Below are 12,627 nucleotides of genomic sequence, written 5' to 3' on the forward strand. Positions count from 1 at the left end.
GTTGCCACGTATCCAGGAAACGATGGCCTGGTCAGAAAGGCGAGAATCAAGACCCAGAATAGTGAATATGACAGACCAATCCACAAGTTGTGTCTCATAGCTACCAAAGAGGAACTAAATACTTAATTAAGCCTATTCAGAGAAACACTGACGCTATTTTCTCATGCTACTCATCATTGAACACTATCACGTTGTAGTCGTTGCTCAATTAGAACTTATTAATTAGACCTAATTTCCGCACTGGGGCGGAGTGATTTGCATGTTCATTCGCGTGTAAAAAAAAAAAAAAAAATTGAATTAATTATCGTCGGTAATTGCGAAATCGCCTCGACCACGCGTGGCGGGAAAAACAAGTCATGTGACTTATGTTTTAAAAAGAAAATCTTATCATGTAACGGACATTCGAAGTCAAGTCAATCAACAATCGCGAGCAAAACATCAAGATAGCGATCAAAGGGATCCGACACCCAGGAACACAAATTGTAAGTTTCGAAATCGTTTGTCGCTTCGATTTAGAATGTTGTAAATAATAATTTATCTTGTAATTATTTCAATTTTAGTTGATTACGATGTAACCACGGACGCAACGAGCCGTGTCGCTAGTTCAAATAAATCTGACAACGTTTGATCCCTGGTGGGCTAATCTTCAAAGTAAGTAGCGCCTTTAACCGCAGGAGCGAACCAGTTTATGTCATTTTGAACGCAAGATAACGCAGTAAAATCCTGGCCAATCGGAAAATTTATCTTCAAAGCTCAAACACGGTACTCGAGAAATCAGTTTTGAGAATTTGGTATTCTATCATGATTGGCACTCATTAAAAGTAAACGATGATTTGTCGTATTCTCTTAACCGTCTGTTTGAGATGCCTTGATGACGTTAGGTACATCATTCTTGGGTATTAGACATGCGCACTCTGCACGTGTCATTGCTTTTAGAAAAAGACACCACGGCGCCTTGTGAAGCAGGAGGCCAGTCTATCGATCAAAATCTTCTGTTGAGGACGTCTTGAAGACACTTTAGTATCGCCCACATTTCTGTTTCTGCTTCAACATTGAGGTGAGTTTAGCATAATAACTGGTTATGGTATTTCGTGCGGTAAAGCGTAAAATGGCGCGCTCTTCCATGCCTCTTTTGATAATTTTTTTTTCGTTTATTACGCAACGCCGGAATTTTTGTTGAGTCTTGTCTATGAGAGTGAGATTCGAAAATTCCCTTCAGCTTTTTCCTTGGCATATCCACGGACTGTTTTCAAAATCAAAGGACAGCCATTATTGTATATTTTACTTTGAACACAGAGTCGTTGGGCGCTTTAACGTTGTGGTTGTGCCATATTCAGCACATTACAAAACATAGCAAGTCACAAGTTAAAACAAAACGCTAATTTTCATTCGCATTACTCCGAGCTAGACTTAGCGAGTCAGTCGACAAGTCAACAGCCGTAAAGCATCGCAGCCCCTCACCGTCCTTCCGGAACAAATTCTATTTTTCGCCCGTTGCTATTTTCGCACTAACAACGAAAATAACAAAAACAGTCAAAGGAAAACCAGCTGGTTGCAAAGCCGTGTTCAGTTGAAGGATGGCCTGTTCCAGCTGTACCAGTACAATGAAAACGAGTAAACGTTATTGTTTAAATGAAGACAAGGATATAACGCCACTAGGTAGGTGAGTGTATTCCTCCATCCCAAATACTAAGCGACCAGCGAGCTAAAAACGAGAACGAGGAAAAACATGGCAGCCTGGCTGAAACATCAGTTCTTCCATATTCAACAGACGCGTTTTGCGATTTAACTCGTCACCCGATGGTTGAAGAAAGAAAACGGACAAATAAGGAACCGCACACAATTAATGCAACTCCGTATATCGTATGACAATTAATTGACACGTTGCGTCATTGCGGCAGAAAGATGTTTTTTGCTCAGTTAATCATAATTTCAAATCATTTTGGCGATCCGCAACCGTCGTTTTTCAACACGCTATGATAAAATTCGTTGGTTTTTTTTTCATATTGAGAAACGTTTCAAACCACTTTATCAATCGTTAAAGAGAATCTCAAAGCTGGATTACAAAATTCAGACAAAAAAAAAAAATAGCCAGCGACTGCAATACGAAACCGGTAAGCGCGGGGGAAACTTCAGTTATTGTAAAACTGGACTAAAATGTTTTTCAAACAATCCTTTCGCTGTATTTGTCTCTTTAATATTTGAATTTCATTGATATTAAATTTAAAAAAGTGCTCTGAAAAATATTGCTTTCTAATTTCTAGTGTCGCGAATCATACTTCTTCATACTTCGCCATGTCCCGGATGTTGGCGGCGAGATAAACATACTTATATTCGTAAACAGACCTTTGATGTTAAAGCGCCGTCCAAACGAATTGAAACTTTCATTAAAAAAATGTTAAACCAAGTGAAGGCAAATTAGGCCTACATAACGACAACGACATGAGATGGGCGTTATGTCGTTGTGTTTGAGCATCCTGACATAATCTGAACAGATAATAGCAACATAACAGCATTTATTATATAGACACGAGTGTTTTACTGGAAAATACACCACTCGTAAAATTCATTCGAAACTACATCCGGCACTCGGGTTGCGTATTTTCCATATTCTCACTAGTGAAGATATCGATGATTTCACTGATATCAAGTTTGTCTCTTAAATTGTACTTAAATTCGTTGGTATATGATCAAAACATCTTCGGGTCTCCCTCGAAAGTCTTCGGCAATCTTCGGTAATCTTCGGAAATTTCCGGAAAATGTTCAGCAACGTTCGTGTGACCTTCGGACAAGTTTTGAAGAATCTTCGGAAATCTCCGAAATGTGGTCGGAAATCTTCGGAAAATCGTCAAATACGCCGTCATCAGTATGTCTATATAATAAAAAGAACACAGACTTGTCTCACCTTTCGGTCTCACTTCTGAGTCGATCGCGACGGTGTTAAATCCTTCGGTTCAAAATAAGAATCACGTTCAATTTTTTTGCAAGTCTTGTGTAACGGCAGTGCCAGAGAATTTCGCAATAGTTATCAACAATTTTTATGCTGCTTAAGTCTCTTTGGTTTCAACTAAGGCTAGTTACTCAGTTGTATGGTTTCCCTTGCGTGCATGACGTTTCCACTTTTGATGTGATCAAATAAATGTCATCTTTGTCTGAATACACTGTCTGAGAATGTTTAATTTCCCTGAGTTTGCTGGTAAAAAAATACCCACGAAACTGCACGGAAAGCCGTTAATTTTGCAATGCTCTGATTTTCAGTGGTGCCATGTAAAAGAGTTTTACTAAAGTAACTAAAGCAATCGAGAAATAACAGAGAAATTTGTCAAAATCGAGAAAGAATCCCATGAATTTTTACGCACCATCTTGTCATTCATAATGAGCTGTTAGTCAATCATATTGCAGCCATAACACTTTCCTGAAGGGTTTTATACAGCCTGTACAAAGTTTCGAAATGTTAAAACAGCCACCTTGTGAAGTGGTTTAAGCTCTCAAGGAGCTATTTCCGGGAGAAGGTTGTAAGCGAAAAACAAAACTCAGATTATCTTAGAGTTACGAGTTTCACTTAGCTTGACAAAATAACCGGACCTCTATCATGTGCCGCTCAAGCCAGAATATATATTCAACTATGAAAGAGATTAAACGTGATTCCTCAACAGCAAGCAGTGAAAGTGGCAATGTTTCCATTCTCGACCAACAGAACAGAGAGCCAACGACAGCTATCAAAGAACGACCCTTGCAAGTTAAAAATGTCAAAGATATTTCAGGGAAGGACACAGTTTCACCGAGTGAAACAAGCCAGGTTTTATTGCCAAGAAGAAAAGTTTATCACGTCAAAGATCAGGACATCAGCATCGCGCTTGCAACTTTTCCAGAATTCTTTCCTCAAGGATTGGTCATGGACCAGGACACGCTAGCACAGTCAGAGGGCCAAACATTAATAAGCAAAGGACTCCGTGTTAAGAAACAAAATTTACAAAATGAATGCGGAGGACTGGTACTGTGGTACATTCGGGAATACGGACTATAAACTGACTAGTTCATGGAAAGGAAAAGTACTTAGCGTACACGTGCAGCATTTGAAGCTATAAAATGTTTTAATTGACAGGAAGGGTTTTGAAACAATGTCAGTAAAGAGTCACTCTCGATTGTTCTCAATTTAATCTTGAATAAATGCTAAAACGTTGATTTACCGAGTTGTTGAACGCTAATTCAAATCTGCCAAGAAGTGCTATACTGTTCTGTACAGGTAATTAAATATAACACGCACCTGTCCAATTAACGCCTTTTATTCTTTTGCTTTGCGTTTTTTTCGCTGCTTTTTACACGCGATCGCCTTCTCGTAGTCGGTGCATTTTTCCTCCATTAAAAAACTGCTGAATGGTTATCTCGTTGTTCCACGAGCACCCACCCGCAGCTGGAAAATAAGGACAATACAAGCATTGATTAAATTGCAATACAGTCGTCAGGAAGCCTGTTTGTAGCTCTAGTCTCGACTTTCTGAGTCCCCTCCTAGACGAAAGCTCCTTATTTCTTTGTCCCTATGTGGACTCAACTTCTTCCCATGGAAGTCTGATACCATTGAATTAGGACATCGTAACTTTTTCGATAACACTCGATTTACTTTTGACCAAACGCTGGATCGACCAGCCAGATCCACAAGGTTAAAAAAAGGCGGCCTAGTAGCATTTCTTCTTTTCGATCGAAAGGGTGTAGTAATTTTACTGAAGAACAGTATTATACAAGTTCCACTTATTTCGTTCGCTGCCGACGGCAAAACACTAATCTGAATGACAGTTCGAGTGGCGTAAATGTCCAAACCATTAATAACACTAGAGCCGTCTCAATTATGAAGCGGCGAGTCTTTTTATTATTCAGGGCCTTTGGTCAGTCTTCCATGAAAATTACAGAACACGCTCTTATGGCTAGCGAGAAGATACCAAAGCCGAATACCGGCCTGTTCGACCCACCATAACCCACACTGAATACGCGCCAGCCCCTCCCCCAAATTTCAGATGCAACCTGTCCTTCTGATGATATGCGCCCCCTACCCTCCCCCGAGTATATGCGTATGCTAGACTTGTACCTCCTAAAGAAAGATTTACGTCTTCCAATTATAAACTCCTTGTGGTATTATTGTATGTACTGATCTGAAATATAGACCCAAGCACTTTTGAAACGCAAACTTTCTCCCGACAATAAGTCATTCCTCCCTTCGCCGTCCCACCAAATAACCGTTTTGAGCTAAGATAACCCCAGGGTCCACTTTATCATTGGAATGTTAGGCTGATCCAGTAAATCCAAACCGCGAATAGATTATTACAGCAATTTTGCCCTCACTATACAACCGAACACACTCAAAGGTCGAGGCATGGGCGCGTTGGTCAGCCAGGCCTAAGATATGTTTTTATTGTGCCAATAAGCTTACAACAAAGTGGATAAGAGATATATCAAGTAACGTCCTACATGCGCCAAAGCCAGACACGTAAACCCCAGAAACCTCTTGTTAGGAAAAATAGGGACCGTGTACCCCCGACCAAATGCAGTGGCACCATCTTTGGGGTTTTAAGGTTGATCTATAAACAACAGAATGAAAAACAATCAGATGACGCTAATTACACAATAAAAATAAACCTTATGCGAAAGTGTTAGTGGCAAGGCTGACCGTAGAATGTGACAAGTTTTTCAACTATCTCTTTTTACAAACGTACTACCATATAAGCCTTCGCGTACTACGCTCGCACCCAGTTCTCTGTTCCGTGTCGGCAAAATATTAATTTATGTCAATACCGATTATCACAAATTGCATATTGGGAAATAGTAATTTGCGTGATTCTTGTGTAAAATTGTAAAACTGATTTTTTTAGTCGGACCGTCACACCTTTCGGTCTCACTTCTGATCTTTTCATTCAATGTTGATTTTCGCGACGGCGTTAAATCGTCCGGTTCGAGATGAGAATCACGTACAAAATTCTGCAAGTCATGTATAACGGCAGTGCCAGAGAATTTACCAATAGTTATTCAATCAGCTTATGCTGTTTAGTCTCTATTGTTTCAACTAAGGCTAGGTATTCAGTTATACGGTTTTCCCTTGCATGCATGACGATTCCACCTTTCGACGTTATCCATTTTGTTGTGATCAAATAAATGTCTTTGTCTAAATACACTGTCTGAGAATGTTTAATTTCCACTGAGTTTGCGGGCAAAAATACCCGTAACACTGCACGGAAAGCCGTTAATTTTGCAACGCGCTGATTTTTCAGTGGTGCCCTCGTAAACGAGTTAAAGTAAAGTAACCATTCCAATCGGCGAGGGAAATTTGTTCGGAAAAACTCTAAAACTGATCGCAATTCTGGTTTCAGTTATTTCAGTTATAACAAACATAATAATCTAGTGGCTTGTCTGGTGTTTTATTTGCTTACACAAAGCAAAAGGTAAGAAAACAGAAACACCCAGCAATAGCGATCACAGGTTTAAAAAGTGAGACTAAGCCCATTGTGAGTAATTTCTCGAAAACAAAATACAGTATTTTTGTAATAATGCTGTCAAATTTGCCAGAAAACCAGGAACTTTATTTTTGGTTATCCTAAAGGAAAAAAAACAAACACGAAACACAGCAGATTAAAAAGTAGCTTTTGACCTAATTGTGGACTCAATTTTGGATATAACCCGGCTAATTGTTCTCGGCAGTTTATGATTTGCCGTTTACCTCACGTATTCAAAAATTGTTCGTCTTTGGACCTCTTTTCCAATATCTGCATGAAAACATCATTTCTTCAAATTGCTTAACTTTCCCTTTTCTAACTGTTCCAAATTTAAGAGAACGGAGAAACTGTGCTTCGTTTTGAATATATTGAAATATGTTGACATGATAATATTCGCCGCTACTGAAACAGACAGAATACTTGAAAGCAAATTATTCGTTTTATAAATCAATTATCATTTCATTTCGTTTGGTGAAGAGCTGTTAAGCTATAGAAACCATAGTTTAGAAGAAAGAGGAAAAATCTTTTCCTTTTAGTCGTTCAGTCTTCCGAATCGAAACGCACAAAACGGAACCAGTAATATATGCGGATTCCTAACAAGCTGCAACAATGAGGTGTTAAATTAATTTTCTTAGCCTAATTAATGACTTTTGTCCGTTTCTTCTGAGGGGGCATTTAAATTCAGGGCACGTAATCCACATCCCAAACTAAAGAGTTGTAATTTACTCTGCAGACTTTGAAGGAACTTCTGAAGTCAACACCACTGTGTAGTCCATCACTGGCAGATCAATGTGGCTTTCCATGGAACAAAACGTCCAAACAGATCTGTTAGAGCCACAGAGAAGTGCGAATGCAAGCGCAGCTTCAGACATGTCGAACGAAGAAGATGAACTTCTAAACTTGCATCAGCAGCAAGCAGAAACGTTTTCACTGGCTATAGTTTCTGTTGCATCCAAGGAAAGTGAAAATGCATCGAAAAGAAGCCAGCAGAAGACAAGCAGAAGGGATATTACTGGAGTTCAGGTGCAGCCAAACAGTGTTTCACTTGCTTTCGGCGCAAAATCCACTCTGCGAGGTACGCCATGGGAAGAGGCCCTTGGTGGCGTTACACGGCCGCGCTCGAAAAAGGCGGGAAAACCAACTCAAAGAACCATTAAGGAGATGGAGATTATTTCTTTCTGGACACAATTTTTTGGTTAACCGATCATGCCGTCTTCGTGTTGGGTGTCTTTTAAAGTAATTAATTATAGCAGAACGCTTGGCAAAGAACGGCATTCAGTGGTTTGTCTACGGTCAAACAAATTTTATAGTGTTGAGGTTGTCTGTGAAATAGAGAAAGCGACATTTTAATAGCTTCTGTAAGAATGATGTAGAGAAATTTATTTATCATTGTCTCATTTACAGCGAGTTTGCTGGTTATAAGTTATATAGGAAAGTGATGTTGCATTTCTATACATAAGATACACAAAAAATAATAAATTTCCATCTTGGTAATTTTGTAAAATAGCTTCGACAACTGATGTAGTTTTCTGAATATGTGAACTCGCGGTGTTTGTTCTCATGTTCGGTCAACTATGGCTTACCTAGGTTCCCGCGGTTTCGTCTTTTATATTTTTTAATCACATTTGAGCCGTCAGAAGAACAAAGAAGAAAGATATAAAACCCCTTGGTCAGGGTATCTTTAATTGAATGGGACCGTCTTTCCGGCTAACGTAGTTCGCCGTTTAAACGTTTCAACAATTTTAAACTTCAATGTACAATCTTCTGAATTTGAGGTATTTGTACTTATATTTGTATTTACTAGATCAGTATTTTATCGGACAATCTGTATTTATTTGGGTGAGGCCGGCAAGAAATCTTGAAAAGCCAAAGAGATGATATGATTCAATAAAAAGCGATGTTTCCGATTTGTGTGACATATAATTTGTTGTATTATTTATTATCTTCTTAAAGGAGCTACGTCACGGTTTGCGCATATTGAAAAATTCAGCCTACATTTTCCAAGTTCGTCCTTTGTAACCCGTGTTGATCTTCTCCATCCTTAACCATCCTTCATGGTTTATTATTATCCCTTTGGTGTTTTTCTATCTTATTAAACTTTTATTTTCAGGTTTTCTTCACTTCAGAGGTAAATTTGTACTTGGCTAAAATACTGTGACTGAGCTCCTTTAATTAATTTTCTTGCTATCACAACGTTGGCATCTTATAACTCTTGTCTTGTATGAGAAGTTAAATGAGTCGGTTCTTAGCCTTGGCAGCCTTTCAGTTTAAGTAATTGAAAATGAGGGAACCCTAATTTTTTCGTGGCTTAATTAAGTAGTTCGCCCATAAAAAAAAATGTGTTAGTTCACTTATAGTTTATCAAGTTTTTAAAGAACTCCCTGAGAAATCTCCGAGGTTTTAGTAACGTTTGTTTCTATAATGCTAATAAAAAGCTAATACCTTTTCAGCAAGGGCGGCACTCGTTTATAATTACGTCATAGCCGAACATGGTGAGCAGTAGTTGCGTCACTGCTTACGTCAAAGGGTGACTAATCCTTCGACTTTCGGGCTTCACAGCTCAGGAAAGCCAAGTTAATAAAGCTTCAGTCACTTTTCAGCGGTTTTAAATACTTTTGAGTTATCAACACTTCACTATTCTTTTTTGTTTCATTAAAAATCGAGTGTCGTCAATAAAATGCTTGTATGTATTGCCAACTTTCAGGTAGACATAATGTCGAACGTTGGCAGAGTGAGCTAAGTTTACTCTGTGACTGACACTACTTGTCCATCTTATCAGGTACTCTGCGTCTAGGATCTAGGACTAGCATGGTCATTTAATCTAATATCTTTTTAGCCCAGTGCGAGGGCCGTATAGAGAGAATATCGGCCCGAGATCTTGACTATGCGAGGTCTTTTCAGAAAATGTCAACTGCCGATATTTTCCCAGTCAGGTACCGCGGCTTATAAGAGGTTTATTACACGACTGAAACTTTTTTGAAAATATCCCTCGATCACTGACTAGAAGGACATCGTAAACTTCAATCGTGCAATTCTGATTGAGAGAAGACTAGCGTTCACTCGCAATGAATTTAAGTTTACGATGCTATCTAAAACAGAAGTCAGGTGATAGGCTTACGCAACTGGCACGCCCTTATTTCCTCAGATCCGACGCGAAAGTAAAAATTTATTTGGGGTTATTTGTCTAAGACTTTTTTCCGACGTTTTGAGTGTCAGCCCTTGGTCAGAGCAATGGCTTCAACGAAGGGCTGACTGTGAGTCCGATGGAGAAAATCGTTCAACTAAATTAACACCGTTGGTAGCAAGTAGTTTTGGTTGTTCTATACTTTATGTAAGTAGTAGTAATAATCATTACCGGAAGTCCCACCGGGGCTAAAACAATCTTAATTTTGTAACCACGCCTTGTTGTTTAATGCTCAGTGACCGAGCCTCAATTCGCAGAATGGCGATCTCCCTCTCTCAGCTAAACTCCAGAATACCCGGCCACTTATTAGCATCTCATTGAATAAGAATAGCAACTATTGTTATATACCTCGTTCTTCAAAGCACTCCGGCACATGTAAATCAAGTGGCCGGGTATTCTGAAGTTGCTCCGATCTCTCTCTGACTAGTTTTATGGAAGTGTCTTTTTCCCGTGTAACTAAATGAAACCGTACAAAGATCATGTTGGTGGCTAGCCGAGGAGTTGGCTGACTGATTTAGTAAGGTGAGAAAAATTAACTTCTCATACTTTCGTTATCTATACGTTTGTCGTACTACATGCCAGCCATCAGCTTTTATTGGATCGGTCGGTATAAAACGCAGACTGCGGACCGGAGGTAAAATGCAGACTGAAGGGAAAATGCAGACTGCAGAATCTAGACTTTTCAACTGAATCGTGTTATCGTTTCCATCATTGAAAGCTAACCGTAAACAGGCTAACTGGAGCGATGTTTAAGCTAACCCGGTTAAGTGATATTTAGGCTAACCTGAGTGATATACAATCTATCCGGAGTGCAGCCTTTCACTGCGATCACAGGCAGCCCAAGCTTTCTCTATGAACCACACAAGCAACACAATATGGCATCGAATTATAAGGGTTTATATGGGATTTTCTATGAGATATCCACGGAGGTAGTTTAAAGTGAAAATTCTCAATAAAAATGGCTTACCTTATTCCATGGATGTATTGTTTGCTCCTGGTGTGGTTATTTAACCGATTTAACTTGATTTAAGCGACTTTTTTGAATTGCGGTTTTCCCTTCATAAAAAGAGGACAAGGCGAAACGCCTCAGTTGGGACAGCCTGCCGAACGAAGTCAAAAATCCCAAGCTAAAATGTGCCCACAGCCACAAATCCACCGCAGAATTCAAGGGCAAAGGTTGATCTTTCATTTCAATTCTCTAGCCACACAATCGCAGCCCTGTGAGTGATGCCAGGCAGCTCTTTGTGTCCCCAGTGAAACGATATAACGATGGAAGAGCTCTGTGTCCATTTGATCCACAACACAATGACCGCTGAAATTGGCTTGGTAACCTCGTCATGTTGGCAAACTAAGACTTGCGGGGGTACTAGACCGCAATTTGTCAACCAAACTTCTTGTAACATCAAGGGGTTCTTTCAGGTCGAATTTACAATGCAAAATAAAAATCGTACAAAATGCTTTTGCAAAATGGCTTCAAAACCAAAGAAACAAAAGATCAACGGTGAAAGTTGCATAGAAACTGAGGAGATACAATCAGTTTTGAAGTGGAAGTCACTGATTTCATTCTTTATCTTCAGACTCATACACCAGGCTGATTTCGATATTTATCATGTTGTCTTAGTTGTCTTCGTACCAAGTTTCCTCACTTCTGGTCTTTGAAAGGTACGATCATTCTGAGGGGAGCTGCACGTTCCTCAGAACCTTGAGCAGGCGATGCTTCTGACACCTTTACACCAATGAAATGACAGTTCAGATGGTGGATTCCACAAGTTCTTGTGGGCAGCGCAGTTGGGAGAAGGTCTCCTTAATGCATTCACATTTGAGATGGATGTGAGTTTAAATGCATGGCTATAAAGCATTGTATTTCACAGCGCCCATTTGTATTTCATGTCAGTGAATCCGTGGATGGATTCAATGGAATGTCGATGATGGATGGTGGAATCCACAAGTTCTCGTGGCTAATGCAGTTGGGAGAAGGTCTCCTTAATGCATTCACATTCCAGATGGTGTGAGTTTAAATGCATGGTTTTAATGCATTGTATTTAACAGCGCCCTTTGTATGTCTTGTTGACAAATCCATCAGTGGATTTGTTGACGGAATGTCGACGATGGAAGGTGGAATCCACCATATGTCATTTCATTGATGTGAAGGTGTCAGAATCATTGCCTGCTCAAGTGTCTGAGGAACGTGCAGCTCCCACCAGAATCGTCTTGCCCTTCAAAGACCAGAAGTCAGCAAACTCGGTACGAAGACAACTTGGGTTCTTTAATCAAGAAAATGACTAACTGAGCTTTTATTCATGCCAGAATAAAGTGGCCGTAATAACGAGGTGGCTTTAGGGTTTCACTATAGAAGTTAAGGTGGCTCCCTATAGTTTTACGATTGTACATGCGCATAGAACAAAAGCTCAAGTAATCTGCGTGCACTGAAAGGAAAACGTAAGTGTTTTCTGATTTTGGTGATGTAAACACGAGGACAAAAAGCAAAACTGACAGTGAATTTTCTCGCGTTTCCTTCGGTGAATTTTTTAAAATTTGGCTCAGCTGTAACCACATACAGTTCCTACAAAATACCTCATTTTTGTTAAAATCTGTCAGAGCTAATCTAATATATTTAAAATAATGGCAAATTACAGAATGTTGGAAAAACTGTTCGAACAACCTTGACTTTTTACCGATTCAAAATGTTAGGCAATATGATTTCCATGATGTGGCAAAGTATGAAAAAATTTCACCAAAGGAAAGTATAAATATTAAAGAAATTAGGCCAGAATGTGGAATATATGTGCCTGTTATTAGATGAGTTGTTGCCATGGTAACAGCCTTAATCCAAAGATTGACAACCAAGCTTTATTTTAACAGTACCCATACTGGTAAATCTCTACAGGGTAAACTTTAAGAGAAATTAACTAAGTTTCCTTTTCTAGTACGTGCTTAATAGGGAGGGTGTTTATAAATACT

The 12,627-nt window shown here is 39.4% G+C and overlaps 1 protein-coding gene and 1 long non-coding RNA gene across 2 annotated transcripts in view; one reads left to right on the forward strand and one right to left on the reverse strand.

Moving 5' to 3' along the window:
* Window positions 1-10,643, forward strand: part of LOC145466595 (uncharacterized) — a 31,508-nt gene extending 20,865 nt beyond the window's left edge. The window contains exon 2 of the long non-coding RNA XR_014041945.1: window positions 7,216-10,643. This is a non-coding gene — a long non-coding RNA (uncharacterized LOC145466595). The remainder of the gene's footprint in view (window positions 1-7,215) is intronic.
* LOC145466571 (diaminopimelate decarboxylase-like) overlaps window positions 1-10,722 on the reverse strand; it is a 53,171-nt gene extending 42,449 nt beyond the window's left edge. Inside the window, exon 1 of the mRNA XM_081450285.1 lies at window positions 10,634-10,722. The gene's annotated coding sequence lies outside the window, so the exon portion shown is untranslated. The remainder of the gene's footprint in view (window positions 1-10,633) is intronic.
* Window positions 10,723-12,627: the final 1,905 nt, after the last annotated feature.

The sequence above is a fragment of the Orbicella franksi genome, chromosome 13 (genome assembly GCF_964199315.1).
Source record: "Orbicella franksi chromosome 13, jaOrbFran1.1, whole genome shotgun sequence".
Classification (NCBI taxonomy): Eukaryota; Metazoa; Cnidaria; class Anthozoa; order Scleractinia; family Merulinidae; genus Orbicella; species Orbicella franksi.